This window comes from Triturus cristatus, chromosome 5_1 (genome assembly GCF_964204655.1).
Source record: "Triturus cristatus chromosome 5_1, aTriCri1.1, whole genome shotgun sequence".
Taxonomy (NCBI): domain Eukaryota; kingdom Metazoa; phylum Chordata; class Amphibia; order Caudata; family Salamandridae; genus Triturus; species Triturus cristatus.
Genome location: NC_140587.1, coordinates 596,345,214 through 596,363,255, shown reverse-complemented (window position 1 = coordinate 596,363,255; position 18,042 = coordinate 596,345,214). Strand labels below are relative to the sequence as shown.

At 41.6% G+C, this 18,042-nt stretch overlaps 1 long non-coding RNA gene across 2 annotated transcripts in view; it reads left to right on the top strand.

Annotated features, from left to right (window-relative positions):
• LOC146831253 (uncharacterized) overlaps nucleotides 1–18,042 on the top strand; it is a 107,709-nt gene that overhangs the window by 47,979 nt on the left and 41,688 nt on the right. For both annotated transcript variants that reach the window (XR_014961536.1, XR_014961535.1), the window contains exon 2: nucleotides 13,577–13,641. This is a non-coding gene — a long non-coding RNA (uncharacterized LOC146831253). The remainder of the gene's footprint in view (nucleotides 1–13,576; nucleotides 13,642–18,042) is intronic.

Below are 18,042 nucleotides of genomic sequence, written 5' to 3'. Positions count from 1 at the left end.
TAATGAAGAGGTCCCGGGAAAATAGCTTGTTTTGAGGATGCCAGCAACCTCACTATTCTGGAAATTGTCCTGAGAGAGACCATCTGTTTGGCTAACACAGATGTAAGCTCTTTATTGAGATCTCATAGTTTTGAGAAGGGAAAACTCAAGTGAGCTCTCTGTGAGTCTATGACAAAACCGAGGAAGTCCATTTGGGTTCATTGATTACAAATTACAAATTTTGCAGAAGGGACATTGTCATCTGTAAATGAAGATTGGCTAGGGATTGAGTCTGAGCCATGATAAGTATATCGTATAGATACACTATCATGCAAATGTCCTGTTCTCAGAGATGGGCTATCACCGGCTTCATTACTTTGGTGAAACACTATAGAACCGAGGGAAGCCTGAAAGGAAGGGCCAAGTATTGCAACCACCGGTTCCTCCATTGAAACTGCAGGAAATGCTGATGAGGGGGGAATAAAGGAATTGTCGGGTAAGCATCCTTTAGGGCCTGCTGGACCGTCCAATCTCCCTTTTTTAGTAGATCTGCTAAGAGATGGATACCCTCCAGCTTGAAATACTTGTAAACCATAAAGTGGTTGCATTCTTTCAGATTTAACACCAACCTGTGTCCACCACCCTTCTTTTGCACCAGGAAGACATTGCTGCAGAACCGCGAGCCCCATTGTCACAATAAGCAATCATGCCCTTCTGCAGCAATTCCTCTATTTCTGCATCTATAAAAGCAGATTTTTGTTGGGAAAAACTGAGCTGTCTTGGGTAGTTGTTTTGGAATGAAGTCTGAAGTAGGTGAAAACCTAGAATGGTCTCTATAATCCATGCATCATGTGACAACACTCTCCAATTGTGTATGAAGAGCTGAGTACAACCCCCCAAGGGCAAATGAGATATTTCTGTAACTCTCACCTGTTGAATTTTGGGCCTGAAATCATGCTCTGTGGCCACCTTTGTTGAATTGATGCTTGTTGAACCTTTGTCATGTGGGGTAAAAGTTCAGCCTCTGGTAGAGTTCCAGTCACCTCTACTTGGTAGTATTGACGGCCTGGCGAGCGTCCCCTGTGAAAAAAGTCAGCCTGAAACACTCTTTTATTCCTGATTGAGCCTTGTCCAGAGACGTTAAGGTACCCACATACTTCGAGAGATCCTTAGCAAATCTCTCACCAAAGAGATTGCCCTCTGCGAGGGTGCCTGGTTCGACTGAGGCAAACTCTGTAAGGTTCAAATCCATCTTCATCAGAAGGGATTTGTACCTCTCTGTAAAAATGGCGAAATTTGCGTTTCCTAGGAGACATATCGCCCTCTGGGTCTAGTCTGCTAGATTGTCTTGATCCATGGGAATAGCTGATTCTTTCACCACAAGGGCCATTTCCAGAATCTTGGCTAAGGGTCCTGCCACATCCAGGAGTTTGTCCTGGCAGCTTCAACAGGTGCGATCAATACCCTTTTTGGGGTCGTTTGCAAACTTCTTGAGAAAGTTCAAAAGACTGGTATCGATATCAGGTGTCTCCGTGACCTTGTCTGGTCGAGGGCCCTCGGACTGTAACCTGTTTCTCACTTCTTTGTTGAAGCCTTTTCTAAGATTGTCGTGGAGGTATTCCGCCACTTCAGGGGCCAGAGCCCAATCTGAGGAAAGGGGGGTGGACAATGTCCGCCGGGTTGAAGGTAAAAGGGGTATTAGGATTTTGAGGTGTCATTTCGGGCACTAGGATTACTGCCTTCCTAGCTTTCTTCTTAGGTGGTCACTCATTGTCCGTGGAGTCAGTGTCCATAGTGTCAGAGTCTATAAGCATTTTCTGCTTGCGTTTTACTTTTCCACCTTCAGTGGTCGATGGTGTGTAATAACCATGTTCATCTGTATTCGCCTGTGGCAAGCTAGCTAATGCACCTGCATGGGGTCATGGCCCTAACTACAATTTACTTTTGCCTGTGGGCAGTAGCGGCTCCTGGAGGGAGTGCTGCAGGGAGGGGATGCAGGGGAGGGGCAGGGTAGTGGATAGTAAACTCTGGATTATGGCCGAATGGAGGTAAGTATGCAAATAAATAAATAAAATTCATTTCGTTGCACGCGCTGCATCGCCAAATGCGATGCAGCACGCACAATTAAATTTGTTTTATTTATTTATTTGTATACTTATCTCCGTTCGGCCATAATCTGGAGTTTACTACCCCCCGCCCTGCGTCACTGCCCGGCAGCACTCCCTCCAGGAGCCGCTACTGCCTGTGGGGACATCTTCTTGGGGTTCAAGCAGGTTCTGAAAACCATGGTGCTTTGCGAAGCTTTCCAGTTGCCTGGTAATAGGTTTTAATACTGCTGCCAATGCTTGTTGCACAGTGTTAGGTACCATACTTTCAATTCCCCTGTTGACAGACTGCTGGACCGATGCATCCAGAGCGTCAACAATGTTTTGTTCCAACACAGTCTCCTGCTGTCCATCATAACAGGGTTCATCCTCCTCATCCTCATATCTAACCCACTCTTCCATTGCAAAGTCACTTATCTCACTTTTAATAATATAAGGATCTAAGTAACCCTGGGCGTAGGACTACGCTACGCTCGCGTACTTTGTGTAGTTTGCGCAACTATGCGCTACGTGAATTGCACGTAGCACAGTACAAAACTGTGTAGCGTAGAGGGCATTTTTTGCTTGCTCGCGGTCCTCAACGTCAAGTTGGCGACCACGAGCGAGCAAAATTACATCCCGGTGAGACTTTTTCATCGTTCGCGATCAGCAACATCAAGTTGCCGATCGCGAGCGTGGAAAATAAACCTCCCGGCGAGATTCTCAAAGCGGGGAGGTCAGGTTTCTCATTGCGAGTGGTCGCGTAGGCTCGCGACCGCTCGCATTAAGTAATTACCAGTCCGCGTTGAGAAAACTGCCGCTTGAGTACAAATCTACTCGAGCGGCAGAAAACGACCGCTTGCACTGTGCAAGATGCCGTTTGCAATGATTGCACAGTGCAGACAAGCATCCGACACTGTTCAATCAGTGCGAACAGCATTTACTACGCAGCTCGCGTAGCTCGTGTAGTGCGAAGTGCACTTCGTGTAGCTACGCGTAGCGCTACAACACAAACTATGCCCAGGGTTAGATCTAAGGCAAAGTGAGTATTGGAGGAGTCAGGGGGAGCCAACCCACGTGTACATATAAAATCAAGAGAGTACTTAACTCCTCAGCAAAGCTGCATTCAGGTATTGTTCCAGCTCCAGTCTCAGCTCATCAAGAGCAAATTACACACCTTCTGGAGTGTGCACTCACTCCTTGGGCCGACTGTTATTACAGCTGGTCAGCCGTTTTCTTCCAGATGCTGCTCGCAGTATAAACCAGGCTTTTTGAGCCTTGGAGCGAGCTAGGGGAAGCGTTCAACGTGCATAGCCCAAATGCAGCCCAATTGGGCTACGCACGTCGGGCGATGTCAGGCTCAAGTGTGTCTGTTGGGCCCACTTAGGGGAGGCTTCCGACAATCAGCGTGAGAGGTGCGCAGCCTAGACAGGCATAAATCACACCGCTTACCTCTGTGAAAACACCTACACTCCCCAATGGGAGCTGTGCATGGAAAACTGCCCGATCCGGGCAAAATACACTTGCGCTGGCAAGCACTTTTCAAACCGCAATCATCAATACACAGCACGCTAAAACCACAATGTCAAAGACATATAAATACACTCAAATACACTGGCAGACAAGCGTGTGCACTTATGGGAAACAGCTGACTGTCATCACGATATACAACACTTAATGCAAATGAAAAATACCACTTATCTCTGCCATGAGCAGAAAAGAAAGAGGCTCATGGGAAGGAGATGGTGACTCCTATAGGGTCTGATGGGACATGTTTGGTGGTAAGAGCATCATGGGAAATGAAGTTTGTGTTTATTATGTAGCATTTTCATTGGCTGCTGTGATTTTGACAGTGAGGAAAGAGAAGCAATAATCCGAAGCCTCCGGTCCTGTAATAGAATTACCTCCATGGAAGCTGAGGAGAAGTGAACCGGAGAAGGAGAGTCTTTTTTTGATCTCTTGGTGGATACTACAGATACCTTGCTTGGGAGCTGCGATTTTGGTATAGCACCTGATGTGGAGTGAGTTTTGTGAGAAAGAATGTCCTCCATTTCTTTGCGAGTAGAATCCGAGTCAGTGTGCGCAATATGTTTGGAGGAACTTGAGAGTTTATGGTTTCTTAATCTCCCCATAAAAAAAGAGGAAGGTTATTTAAAGCACTACGCAAGTTATATGCAGGGAAAAACCCTTCGGAAAATGTAAAGCAGATAGAGTCACACAATCGTACAGAAAAACCACAGTTCTAGAAAAAGTGAGGCACACAGGAATACATCACAGAACCACAGGGACAACCATCCTGTCCATTAGAAATGATGTAGATTAAAAAATCAGTGAGTAATTCCAAATAATGAAAATTACCGACGAAGCCAACATATAGTGAAGAAAACTTTCCACAGATATGAATCATCATGAGAGGGAAGGAATCCAGAGCTTAATGGGCATATCTTCTTTGCAATAATTTTGCTAGTGGCATAAAAAGAAAAGAAAAAACTATTGTGTATAAAGAAGTTCAGCTGTTAGTCCAGTTGATGTTTTTTTAAGGCACCAGGAGTGTTATATTATATGAAAAAGGCTGCCTCCTGTGAAATCAAAATATGTTCGCCTTCCAAAATTGCGGTCGCTATTTCAAACAGAGAGAAAATCCCCTAGGGCCATGATGGCCCTAAAATGACTGAAGAATAGGACTCACCACAGCATGAGGAAGAGATTCTGCAAGTCTCGTCCCTCGGCGAGTGCCGAAATGTTCTACGGGCGTAAAGAGGTTTCCCCAGTCCACCGGAGCTCGGCGCAATCATACCATCTTAGATCAGTACTGAAACCATGCCCGGGGAGGCATAAGATCCTGATGGACTCTCAGGTTTCCAACACTTTGTAAATCTGGAAATGTCTCAGGTTCCATGGATGTTGTGCGGGAACACCCACAGCAACACCCATGGAACGCCGCTTTCACCCAGAGTAATGCATGAAAGGGTTCTATATTTTCGATGCCATGAAAAGTCATGCAAGGTGACTTTACGTAGCCTTGTAGATATGGGCAGGCACACTGCACCACCGGCACGTTAAAAAAAGTGATGCACCAGCAGTGCAATGGCCTTGTAAATGAGGCCCCAAGTCTGCAAGTGAAGCCCAAACACTCCTCCTGACGGAAGCTGACCCACCAGGGGTCATGCGGATAACGGAAACAGTAGCTTACAGCACATTTCTATCAAGGGGTCTTGCCCCGGATTATACACTCCTTGAATGGTATGCAAATCGAAGATTCTTACTATATTTAATCTAGCCCACCGATTACACAAAAGACAGGGAATTTCTACCCTGCGTACTACTATAAAAATATCTAAGGAACACAAAATTGACTCTCAATCCCCTTCGTAACTCAAACCGCTTTTATAGAAATTTTAAGAAAAGAACAAATAAATAATAAACACATTGATAAAAACATAATGATCACAAGAATGATGTCAAATAATAACAATCAGAAAAAAAAAATACAAAAGGAAAACAGCAAGTTATACGAGAGCGTTACTCCAGGGAAATTCTACCTCTGGTGGCAATAAGAGAAGCCAGGTATCTTGTAGTAATGTGGTAGAAACACTTGCTCCCCAGAATAGCTTAAAAATGTTGAAATCTACACATTGATCTAATCCTAAAAAAAATCTTGCTAGTCAGAATATTGTTATTGGCGGGTAACAAAATTGTGCGGAAGAGAAAGCTTAATCTTGACCTCTGTACCACTCTAGACTCTTAGCCACATTCATACGTATTCCTGCTCTGTAAGAAATGAGATCCTCTGACATCTAATAACTTCTTGTGGTCAGTAAGGTGCAAGGGTATCAGTATCGTAGCAAGGATCTCTTGGACCCTGGTGCAAGTAAGGGAAATGGTGAATTTGACTGCTGTCAGGGTAGAAAGTACAGTAGTTATCAGAGGTGAAAGGGCCCTGGTGCACTGCACCTGCTGCACCAATGGTAGCTATGCCCATAGAGGATATGAAGTAACTTATTCAATTCTAATCATGGTGGGGTGGGGGTGCTTTGACCTTCACTCAAATGTATCTTCCCCATCTAGGTATAAACCCGGGGAGGTGGACCCGAAAGAGTCACAATGAATGGTGTGAAAGTAACGATGCAATGAATCGGATTATAATTATATGACTTCAAATTGATCTATTTAAATATGAAAATGGCTATGTTAACAGCAAGTCAGTACCTCCCTAAAAGCAAAGATTTGATCACGCCAGTACACAGAAAAGGAACATTTAGAGGTCACATTTTTGTAATGGGAATGGGCTTCCTACACCTCCAAAGATGCTTGTATGGTACATCCATGGGTATAAAGCACTTTCTTCTTGGGAACGTAAGCTTATTTTGGGGAAATATTCAATCATCAGGAGGCCAGTTGATCCAAGCTTCTGTATTCTATTGGTAAAATTGTCTCTAATGAAGACCACTTGCATTTACTTGTTAGCTTGTTTCATCATTTAATTAGTAAACAACCCAATATCTATTAATTTATTTAAATGTCTTCATTTCTCCAAATTATAATAAGTGTGAAGCTGAACAGAAACAAATAGATAATGTGTCAAATATGCACTGTCATTTTCCATCTGCATTGTTCATTATAGCTGATGATTTTAATCCCATATTGTCACTTTCTGGATTAGATGATTTTCTAGACGATCAGATGTGATATGAGACACCACAGTTGTGCAACAGATTAGCTATAACTCAAGTAGAAGTAATAAGCTTTTAACAACCCTAGTACAACTTAATCTAAATTGGCACTTTCAAAGTGATAGTCCTGAGGTTGCTATGTTTGACATAGCAGTATGCAAATCACAATTGATTATGTAAGTGTACCAGTAGAGCAGTTTAGGGCCATTGATGCTTTTATGGTGATCAATGTAGGTCTATAAGTGACCACCAAGCCATTGAAATTGTGCATTTTGAAAACCATAATACAAATACAGAGCCTGCTCTCTACCCACTTTAAACATATAACTATAGTATAAGGGTTTCAATTAATCACAAAACTCTTCAAGAATTATCTAAGATCAAAGTTGCATAAACATATGGTTCAAATAGTAATGACTCTCTTAAAAGTGAAGTATAAGCCAAATTCAAGAGGAGATTGTTAGAAAGGTGGCATTCCTTAGAGGTGGTTTGATCAGGTGTGTAAAGAACTACAAAAAGCGTTAAAGAGGATGAGACAAAGAAGGCACAATTTGGGTGGGGGAGGGGTACATGTTAGTATAGAATGGTGATTCTCCAAATTAACATGCAGGTAGAACCTTGATTTCATTAAAGACAACTAAGGCTATCATTATGTAATACCTTTTATTGCTGCCCCAATCCAGTGCTTTAAAGAACCTAAAAACATCAATAAGCAATTCGTTGCATATTGGAATCATTAACACAGTATATAAACAGTATATAAGACCATGTCACACAGCTACATTCCTCGTTAGGCTGCAACAAGAAAAAAACTTGGAAGATTTCAAAACTTCTCATTGTTCCCCCAACAACATATTCCCATGATGGGTTGATTCATGCAGAAAAAGAATGCAATTAGGAACTTATTCCGCAAAACATAATACAGAACACAGCATATCAATGAATTGAACAAATTAAATATATATATTTTTTGTCCTCATTCAAGACAAAGGTCACCCAAAACTTTATTTTTGATTCTTGCCGTTGGACAGGTATGAGAGTAGACAAAATACCCAGGAGGCTGCGTCTCTCTCATATTCCCTGATTCCGGAATCCGCATTAAAAACACAGCCATGGCAGCTATAAAGGTGTAACCATTAGACAACATATATGCTCATTGCATTCTTACTCCTCCCCCACGTATGTCCCTTCCACTCCATCAGTAATCTCCAAAACCTTTTCTTCTTAGATGGGTTCCCAATTAAATCCATTTTGGACATATAGATGAGGGCACCTAGCCACTCCACGAGTTGAGGGGGACTACCACTCACCCACTTTTGACATATTTCCTTTCTTGCCAGTACCATAGAATAGAAAATTGTATGCCCCTCAACCATTCCTAAAAGAATCAGCCAAAGCCTTATCTTAACATGTACCACTGAATGATTGAAAAGGTCTTACCCACGTAATCCCAAAACCTCTGAATTCTTGGACATTGCAGAAACATATGGATGTCTGTCACCTTTGCTAATCCACATTTAGCACATTTGGCAGCGCTTCCTTTCCCCATCATTGACAATCTTTCCTGCGTCATAAAGGCTCTTTGAAGTGAAAAGACATGATATCACCTTAAAAAGGCAGGTTTGACAATGAAAAAAAAGTGTGCATTGATACATGCCATATATTTTGTAGCTTCTCCCTCGGCAAGCATCCTCGCCGTAGCTTTTCTGCTAGCTTGAAGTCTTCATCCATGATTTCTTGCAGTTCCCAATACCAGATTGAAATTTCCTTTCTTCCTGGTGGTTTCACGAAAAGTTCTTCTTCCTATGATTCCCAGTTCCCAAGTCCGATCTCATACTCTGCCCCAGCATCTTGCTTATGTTGTCTCGGAGAAGAAGCTTGCTGTCTGGAGAAAGTTCACCCCAATAGCGTATTCCAGCATTTCTAATTGGTAAAGCTAATTTGTCCTTCAGGTACTCCGGCATATCTGGGGAATCCCATATGGAAGCCAGATTTGAAAAATATTCCAATTTAGCCAACCGTCTGATGTTTTTGAAAGAACTTTGGATCTTCAGATTTTAATAAAAAGTGTGCTGGTGCCCACTAACCGTTTTTACCATAGCACTAAACAAAGTCCCTTAATTCTGAGTCATTTGGGGTATTAAAAATCATTCTAGCATTTGTCAACTGCAAAGAAAAGGCTTAATATTGAATATCTGGCAAGGATAGGCCCCCTTATTTCATTTCTTCTGCGCAACATTTTCCATGAAATTCTTATCCCCTTGTATGCCAAGACAAAGGCATTTATAGCCTGCTGTACTTTGTTAACCAAGGCCTTCTCAAAATGCTGAGAAATGACATTGAAGAGAAAAGTGATTTTTGGAAATATCACCATCTTTACTAAATTAACCCTACATTAAAGCTTTAATTTCCATTAATATGTTCCCAAGATTTACTTCCGGGAGTTCCTTGATATCCTGCACATCCTGAAACCTTGCAAAAGTTTGAGGATATCTGCAAAATAGCACTGTCAAAGGCCTTTGTTGCATCTAACATTACAACTGCTAAATGAATATTATGAATATTTGCACAATAAATGGACCCAATAAGGCTATATGTTAGCTAATGTCTTCCTCTGACAAACCCCTTCTGATTGCTGTGTAATATCTCTCCGACTACTTTGTTCATTCTCTCTGCCTGAACTTTTGCAAAAATGTTATAATCACTATTCAGAAGCAATATTTGCCTGTAGGACTTACAACATGCAGGGTTTTCCCCTGGTTTCAACATAAGTGTCACTATCGCTTCATTCCAGGATTTTGGCAGTTGCATACCCTGTTATAAAATCTCCACAAACATGAACGTCATATATGAAGTTAATGAATCTTCAAGAATGTTATATAGCTCTAATGGTATACCATCAGACCCCATTACTGTATCCCCTTTACTTGAGCTTATTGCCCCTCTGATCTCATCCCGGGGAAAGTCTGATTCAAAAAGGCCTTCTCATTTGATGTAAGGATTTTCAAACCTTCTGCCCCCAATCAGTGTTTGACCTTTTCCTCCGTGACTGTCCCCTCTTCAGAATATAGAACTTCAAAAAATCTTTTAAAAACATCCTCTATCTCTGTGCCACTGGTCAATCTAGCTCCCAACTGCCCACACCCAATTTCTTTGGTCAAATTTGAATTTCCATCTAATAGCTTTCCCCCACTTTCCCCATATTCGAAATGGGCATGCTTACTAGTTTCCCACCTCTTTTTACTCCTTGTTTGTAAAATACCTTCCAGCTGCCGTTTCAGTGAGCTCAGCCTTCTTTCTAATGAGTGCCTACTTTCTTCCTCTATAATTTTAACCAGCTCTTGTTCTAAATTTCTCCTTTCCTCCTGTAAGCAGCTCTCCTTGTTCCTGTAATTCCAATGTCTAAAGCTGGTAACAGTGGTTGTTTTCCCTGATCTGGACATGCCAGCTGACACAATGACAGGTCGCTAGAGCGTTCACTGCACAGGATGTCTACCAAGCCTTAATTTCAATCCCCTTTGGAGTGCAGACGTAGACAAATGTGTCTTACCGCAAAGTCTTCCAGGCAGGACATGAAGTAGTCTCTTTCTGCCCGGCGAGCCAGCCTGAGCACATGCTGGAGCCGCCCTGGAGCTCATGAAGATTCACAGGGCAGCAGCGCAAGTTCTGTTCTGGGGGAGCAGGGGCAGTATCAGCACAAGTGCCTCCCCTGCAGTGTGTGCATAGATGACAGTAGGTGCGGCAGGCTTGGAGTTAGTCACAAGAGGAGTGGAAGAGGCAAATGGCAGCAGGTGAGAAGAAGTAGGAGCAAACCCAGCGGCAACATCTTAGGAAGCAACAAAAGTGGCGCAACAAGTATGTGGAAGAGGGAGGAAAGCTGAGGCAAGGCTGGGCAGGGAACATGTGGCTGATTTAAACAAACATCTAGGAAAAAGGAAGGCATTGTAAATCACCCGGTTTTAAAAAGAAGCCACCCCATGAACTCTCTCTGAAAGTTCCCCCCACTTAGAATGAGTATTGTGGGAGGTGATTATCCCCAGCCCCAAGTGTGTACACCCAAAGAGTACATTCCTAGAGATTCATTGAGGAATGGGAAATCCAGGAAAAAGCCAGAGTCATTAGATGTAAGCAGGTCGATAATTACCCCCTTATCAAGTTCCTTTTTCAAGGTTCGATCCACTGTTGTGGTCACTTGGGAACAAAGCAAAGCTGTGGCAGAGGAGTTGGGGGCTGAGAAGGAAGTTCCGCAAAAGATGGCAGCAGAAGGGGACTTGTCTAAGCCGGGGGTGTGGAGACCCCAGACATTGGGAAATCTGGAGAAATCTCAAAACAGCGAAAGGGTAGACTAGTGCCCTAATCAATGAACTTAAGGCATGCTACCTTTAGTTTCAGCCTTAACCCCCGCTGAAAAGAGTGATATGGCACCAGTTGCTTGGCAAATGCCTTAGAAGCTGTTTTCATCACTTACGGAGGACATTGGGAAAGGCTTTGCAGTCTTAGAAGCAAATCAAAGAGAAATGCAGAGCTTCTGCGAGGCCATTGAGAAAAAATAGATCTCCTTTCTGTAAGGACTCAGGCCCTCGAGGATACAGTGTGAGATCTGAAAGAGGATCTGAAGAAAAATAGGACCAAAATTCAGACTTTGAGGCATTAGGAGCAAGAAATACAAGACAAGTTAGAACAACTAGAGAATAATTCAAGGAGAAACAAACTAAAAATCTTGAACAGCCTGGAGGTAAAGGAAGGTGATGAGTTAAATGCATTTGTTTTTTCTCTTATACAGACAGGGACCCAGATAGAGGATAAGGAGGAAGATAAAGTAAAAGACATTCAGTGGGTACACAGAGACTTGTTCAGGAAATACACCAACAGGGTTAAACCACAGGAGATTTGCCTTCATTTTCATACCTATGCCCTGAAAAAAAAACAATTGTCAAAGCACTGAAAATGAAAACCTTGAGGGGGAATGAGTTCCTCTTTGAGGTCAGAACCGATCTATCTCGAGCCACCTTAAACAGGCAATGGGAGCTGGGGAGGCACCTAGAAAAGATTAAAAAGGTATGAGCATCGGCCCAGCTTAGATTTCCTGCTCCTCGAAGAGTTATGCATAATAACAAAATGCATAGCTTAGGGAGTCACAAGGAGGCAGATAAGTTGCTTTAGGTAATTAAGAGGGGAGAGTCAGAAGTTTAATTGGTGAGAGATGGCAAAGTCATAACGAGAGATGAAAGAGTAAACGCAGACCATTAGTTTTCTCTTTTGATTCCCTTCTTTTTCCTTTTCATCCCTCTAGTTTTCTCTTTTTTCTCTTTCTGGGTTTATCCTTAGTGTTAGGTCAGTATCGAGGGGTTTTCATTTATCTAAGTTTTTCTATTGATAGTGGTAGGTATCAAGGAGCACTCTAAAATGGACTAACATCAAGTCCTAGAGGAAGCATCGGTGGGTTCTCCAAGGAGGGGGGACACGGACAAGGATTGGCGAGGGGAACACCGGGTGGGAAACATAGGGGAAAAAAACAAAAAAAGATCCTCAAAAATCCCAGCTAAACATTACTTTAATACTTTAGAAAATAAAGTTCAGGTATGGAGCATGGAGTTAGAAGTAGAGAGATGTCAACTCAGCTATTAACATGGAATGTTAATGGGTTACATACAAAAGGAAAGAAGGATAAGATATTGAAATATTTGAAGGATTCTTCCGCACAGATAATAATCTTGCAAGAGACTCACTTGATTAAAAGTGAATGCATTGAGCTATGTAAAAAACAGAGATGGGTGTAGCAGTTTGTAGGTACAGACCAGAGCACAAACAGTAGAGGGATGGCAATTTTGGTGAAGAAACAGGTGATGGCCCTCATAATGGGAATAGTTATAGATGAAGGTGGATTATAGCAAAAATCAAAGTGTATGATATATTGATGGCATCGATTGTGTACTATGGTCCGAATTGTGATGATATTGAGTCGCTCAAAGTGTTTTTTACCAACCTTCTGGACTTTCCGTATCCAGTCATTATGGCTGGAGGCTTCAACATGATATTGGATATGAAACTGGATAGGTCAACTAATAGCAGAGCAATAGCTACTCCTAAACCATAGGCCTATCTTTAAAACATGATAAAACAAAATGCCCTTTGTGATCCATGGAGAGAGAGAGCAGGAGTACTACAGGGCTCCTCCTTCCATAACAAGAAATATGGGCATTAGTCAGGAAAAGATTTACTTTTTGGTAGACTTAGCTTTGAAAGATGACATTCAGGATGTCACATACATGGCAGCGCATCTCTTGAATCAATCATCAATGGTATTAACTACACCTGCCCCAGACCCCAGAAAGTAGATGGGTCCTAGATCATACTATATTAGCAGATAAGGAGGTAATGGATTCTTTAAATATTGAGATTAAAGAATTCTTCAAGGTTACTATGGGGTCAGTCCCAATAGTGGTAGATTGGGATACATTTAAAGCCTTTATAAGGGAGAAAATTAAATATTTCTTATGAAGAAATAGTATTCTTACTCACAAAAACCTATAAATAAATTCAAAATACTTAATTTTATTTATTTTTTAAAACATAACTTTACTAATTTATATGTTGCATTTGATATTTTTGGGCGAGGTAGGTGGGATAATGATAGCGTCTGTTGGCTTTATTTAATGAAATCAAGGTTTCTTTCTGAATGTTAATTGGAGTTGCCATTTCATTACAAGACCAGAGGCTATCATTAAGCATTTTTAAAGCTTTCCATTGCTAAACTGCCTACATGCTTCACTTGTCTCACACAAAACTTTGCAACCTACTAGCATTTGACCAATCAACAACTTTCAAAATCTCTTTCAGGATTACATCTGCCCAAAAACCACTGCTAGCCACGGCTCCTCCAGCTGAATGTACACCAAACTTAGGTAAGGCTATACCTGCTTTACTCATAATTGATCACACATATCTCAATATTGTAGCAGTTGATACTGCTTTATAAGGTTTGACATAGGATATCAACAATTGTGGTTCACCGTCGGGTCTGAACTCGAATGTTCTTTGTTAATACACTTTCATACCATTTACCACAAACATTTTAGTGCAATCCTGAAATGATTGATAAAAAAATACTCTCATCTATAGTCTTTGTTTTCTTCCAAATATCAAAATGCGTAACCTTCTACAGGATATTAAACATAGAAGAGTTGATAGCTTCTGGGATATCTGTTTTAATGAAAGATAAGTGTTTCCTGGCCAGGAAACAAATTGGTTGAAAACCAAGTTCACTTCCCATAAAGAGACATAGCATGCCTTAGGTGGTCTCTTAAGTCCTACATAATAAAGTATCACTCCAGACAGCACCCTCATTCACCAAGGCACGACCAGCTGACACACCCAACCTGTAGCAATTAATGGTCCTGTAAGACAAACCAGATTGAAATATTTCAGCTAAGTAGTTTGCCACCACTGTCACAGGAGCCTCCGCAGGATCCAGATTCCTTTCCATGCACCAATTATGCCATTTTCTCCAAGCTCCATTATACCTCTTTCTAGTACCTGGTGCCCATGATTCATCCAACAGATCTTTAGATTTCCCTGAAAGACCAGAACATGTTCTCAAATCCCTGATATCTTCCAAACAAGAAGATTTAACTTTCCTTCTAATTCCAAAGGGTGTTCGTCTCCTTCTGGGTCTACCACTAAACCTTGATGAACTGGTATAAAAGGAGGCTCTTCTACAGCAAGTTCCATTACGCTTGTGAACCAAACTTGTGTAATACAAAATGGGGTCACAAGAATAATCTTGTACTTCTCTTTACAAACCTTCCACCGCACCCTCCGAATCATTTTAAATGGAAGGAAAGCGTAAGCCTTGTCTACTGACCAATCCTGCACAAAGGCATCCACTAATGCTGCCTCTGAGTCTGGTCTCCAAATGCAAAATCTTGCTACCTGACAGGTAAGTCTGCTCACAAACAAATCTACCTCTCTCGGTCCCCATAGTGATTGGACCTTCCTGAATAAGGTGGGGTTCAATTGCCAATCGCTGAAGCCTTTGAGATGGTGTGAATTCCATTCTGCCCTCTGATTCTGCATGCCTGGAATATGACCTGCTTTCAAAATTATTTTGTATTACCAACAAAAATACCATATCTCTACTGTTAAATCTGCTAGCTGCTTTGACCTTGAACATCCCAAGCAATTGATATGCTGCTGAAACAGTGTCCTTATAAATAAACACTATGGAGTTTGATAGAAAGTTCTTGAAACTCCTCAAGCCATTCAGGCCCGCCATCATCTTCAATCTATTTATGTGTAAGTACTACCCATTCCTCCTTGGACCATCTCCCTCCAGTTTCCAGGTTGTTCAAATGTAATCCCAAGCTTAAGATATTGGCATCTGTTTCTAAAGTAAATTCTGGTACATTTCCAAATATAGTTATGCCATTCCAGATCTCTAGATTGTCTAACCACCATTTAAAATCCCCCGCAACTTCCGTGGACAATATAATTCAATCAGCATACCACAATCCTTACCTTAGCCCCGCATCTTTTAATCTTTGAGGAACTTTGTAATGTAGAGGTCTCGGGGAGATTGCCTAAATGGATGAAGATAGAAGGCCAATTGTCCTTGCTAATACTCTTAGGGTTACCACATTCTTTCCTAAGATACATCTCACCTCCTTCCTTATTTTCTTTCTCTTTTTGTGAGGAAGAAGTATCTGAGTTTGCAAAGTGTCTTCAAGTAAATCTAAAAACTCCAAGATCTGACTCGGTACTAGCACCAATTTCCCTACATTCACAATGAAACCTTGGTCTTTCAGTAGGTCCCTTGTCAGCTGTAAATGCTTCAGTAGTTCCCTTTTCTCTTGGGACATTAGCAAAAGGTCAACCAGGTATATGAATAAACGTATACCTCTTTCTCGCAGAAAGGCCACAACTGGCTGTAAGACTTTGGTGAAACACCATGGAGAAGAATTTAACCCAAAAGGGAGACAACATAACTGTTAAAAAATTACCATGTCAGGAAGATTCTTAAGATTCCATACTACGTGTGGGTGATCCAATCTGGAACTCTCCAGGCTCTCGGGTATGCCTTAAAGATAGTTTATCGATTCCTTTACTGGAAGAAGGAGTTCTGAAATGGGGCCAATTGCCACAAGATAACAAACTTCTTCCATGGGATGTACTTTGTAACATCACAAATCAAAGACTCTCAAGATTTAAGTTTTATCATCTATCCAGTTGGGCTGTTAAGTTGGATAAGGAGGGAGAGGTAAATGAAGAACATGAGAATATCCTTCGAGGCCCCTGCCTTCAACGTAAAGAGGTTTCCAAATGGTGTTGGCTATTGGTTATGGGGTAGCCATCTCTAGTACCCATGGAGGAGTCCTAGAGAAGAGACCTGCCTTTGTTCAATGTAACATAATTATGGCAGCTATCGATGCACACTTTATGGAATGTGGTTAAAGCCGCCTATCTCAAGAGAAATCATATGTTTACACTCCGTAGGGCATATTGGACCCCGAAGAAATTTTCAAAATTGTGAGGTGAAGGGGAAGGCCAGCTTGAAGTGTGCCTCGGGTGATGCGGACTCAACCCCAGTATTACTAGATTGGGTTGCTTCGGTGAAACAAATTCTTAGATTTAATCTTGCTAGTTCCTAGAGAAAAAGAGTCAGAATGTGGGGGATCTGGGATGGGTGGATTAGTAATTTTGATAATATGATATAGTGAAAATTCACAATACTCATAAAGTCTAATGATTATGAAATAAGTGAGATTAGAAGGAGGGATACGATCTTGGGGAGGTTGTCATTCCTCTCCTCTAAATACCTTCCTTAGGATTTTTGCAGCTGGTTTCGATGGGTCCCCGGAGGTGTCCAAGTAATCAGACGGTACTGTTACCCTCCTCCGGGGGAAACAAGAATAAACCACAGGTCTGCTTAAGGATTATCTGCTTATTTATTTATAAATGAGGACAAAAAAAAAACAACTGATACAATAATCCTGCCCAACAGAATCAAAATTACTTCTGGGAGTTCAATTGCATAGGAATCGTGAAATACACATCCTTTAAATCTAGTTTTCCTAGCCAATTCATTTCTTGCAAAAATCTCTCAAAAGATGGATTCCTTCCATCTAAAATACCTGTAAATCAGAGATTTGTTCAGTCCTCTCAGATTTATTACTCAATGCCATCCCTTGTCTTTGTTTTTACCAAGAAGATTGCACTTACAAACTAATCCTATGATTCTGGGATTTCTACTATTTCTCCTTTGTCTCACATTGGAGCAAACTCTTAATCCACTAGGCAAACCATTCCCTGCCTAAGATAAGTTCAGTTAGGCGGAATTCTTGGGTGGGAATTACCCCCAAAAATATTTTGAAACCTACTATAGTAACCAGCACCCAAGGATCATTTGTTACTAATAGTCACTTGTGAGTGAAAAACTTTAGTCTTTGCCACCTTGTATTGGGGAAAAACCAGTACAAGTATTTGTACTCACCTTCATTTACAACACCATGTGATCTTGATCTGCCTCCTCTGGGGCCCATAGACCAGCCTCTTTCTAGAAAAATTCAGGTTGAGGATTGGAAATTCTCCCCATAGCCCTTTGTACTTTGGGAGTAAGAATGGGACCTTTGGATTCTTCTGCCAGTAGCCAGTCCCCTCCTGTTGGCCCTGCCAAACATTCTTTATCCAAAAACACCCCTTATATTTGATTGTGCCTTGCTCAGGGCACTACAGGTAGACATGTTTCCCACCAATGACCTAATAAAGTCCTGTCCAAAAAAAGGAGGGTTTCTAGGTCCTCTATTGCTTCCTTATTAGCCAGTTTATCCTCACAAGGATAGCATTTTTACGCTCTGTTATTAGACATGCATTTCCATTGCCAAGGATGCAAATTGCGCATTGACTTGAACCTCACAACAATTCTGCAGTGATATCGGTATCCTAAAAATGTGCTACATCAGCCATATCTAAAATGCATGCAAGAGGACCCAAGATATGTCTATACTGACATTGCTTCAAACATTCTTCAATACACTTCCTTGGATCCTTTTCTGATTTAAATAGAAATGTAATCAATTCTGGCTCCAGATTGAGGGTATTCCAGACCTTATTTTCAATAGAAGGTCTAGGGCATTCTGCCCTCATAAGATTGTGATTTTGTCTCTCCAGGGCTTTTCTCAACAATTGTTTAATTAATTTTGCCACATTGGACAAAGGCCACCATTCAGAATCATGCAGATGCCTTCTTGAGTCTGGAAAATCACCCTCCCCTAAGGGATCCTTAATAGTTATAGATGTTGAGGGGTGCT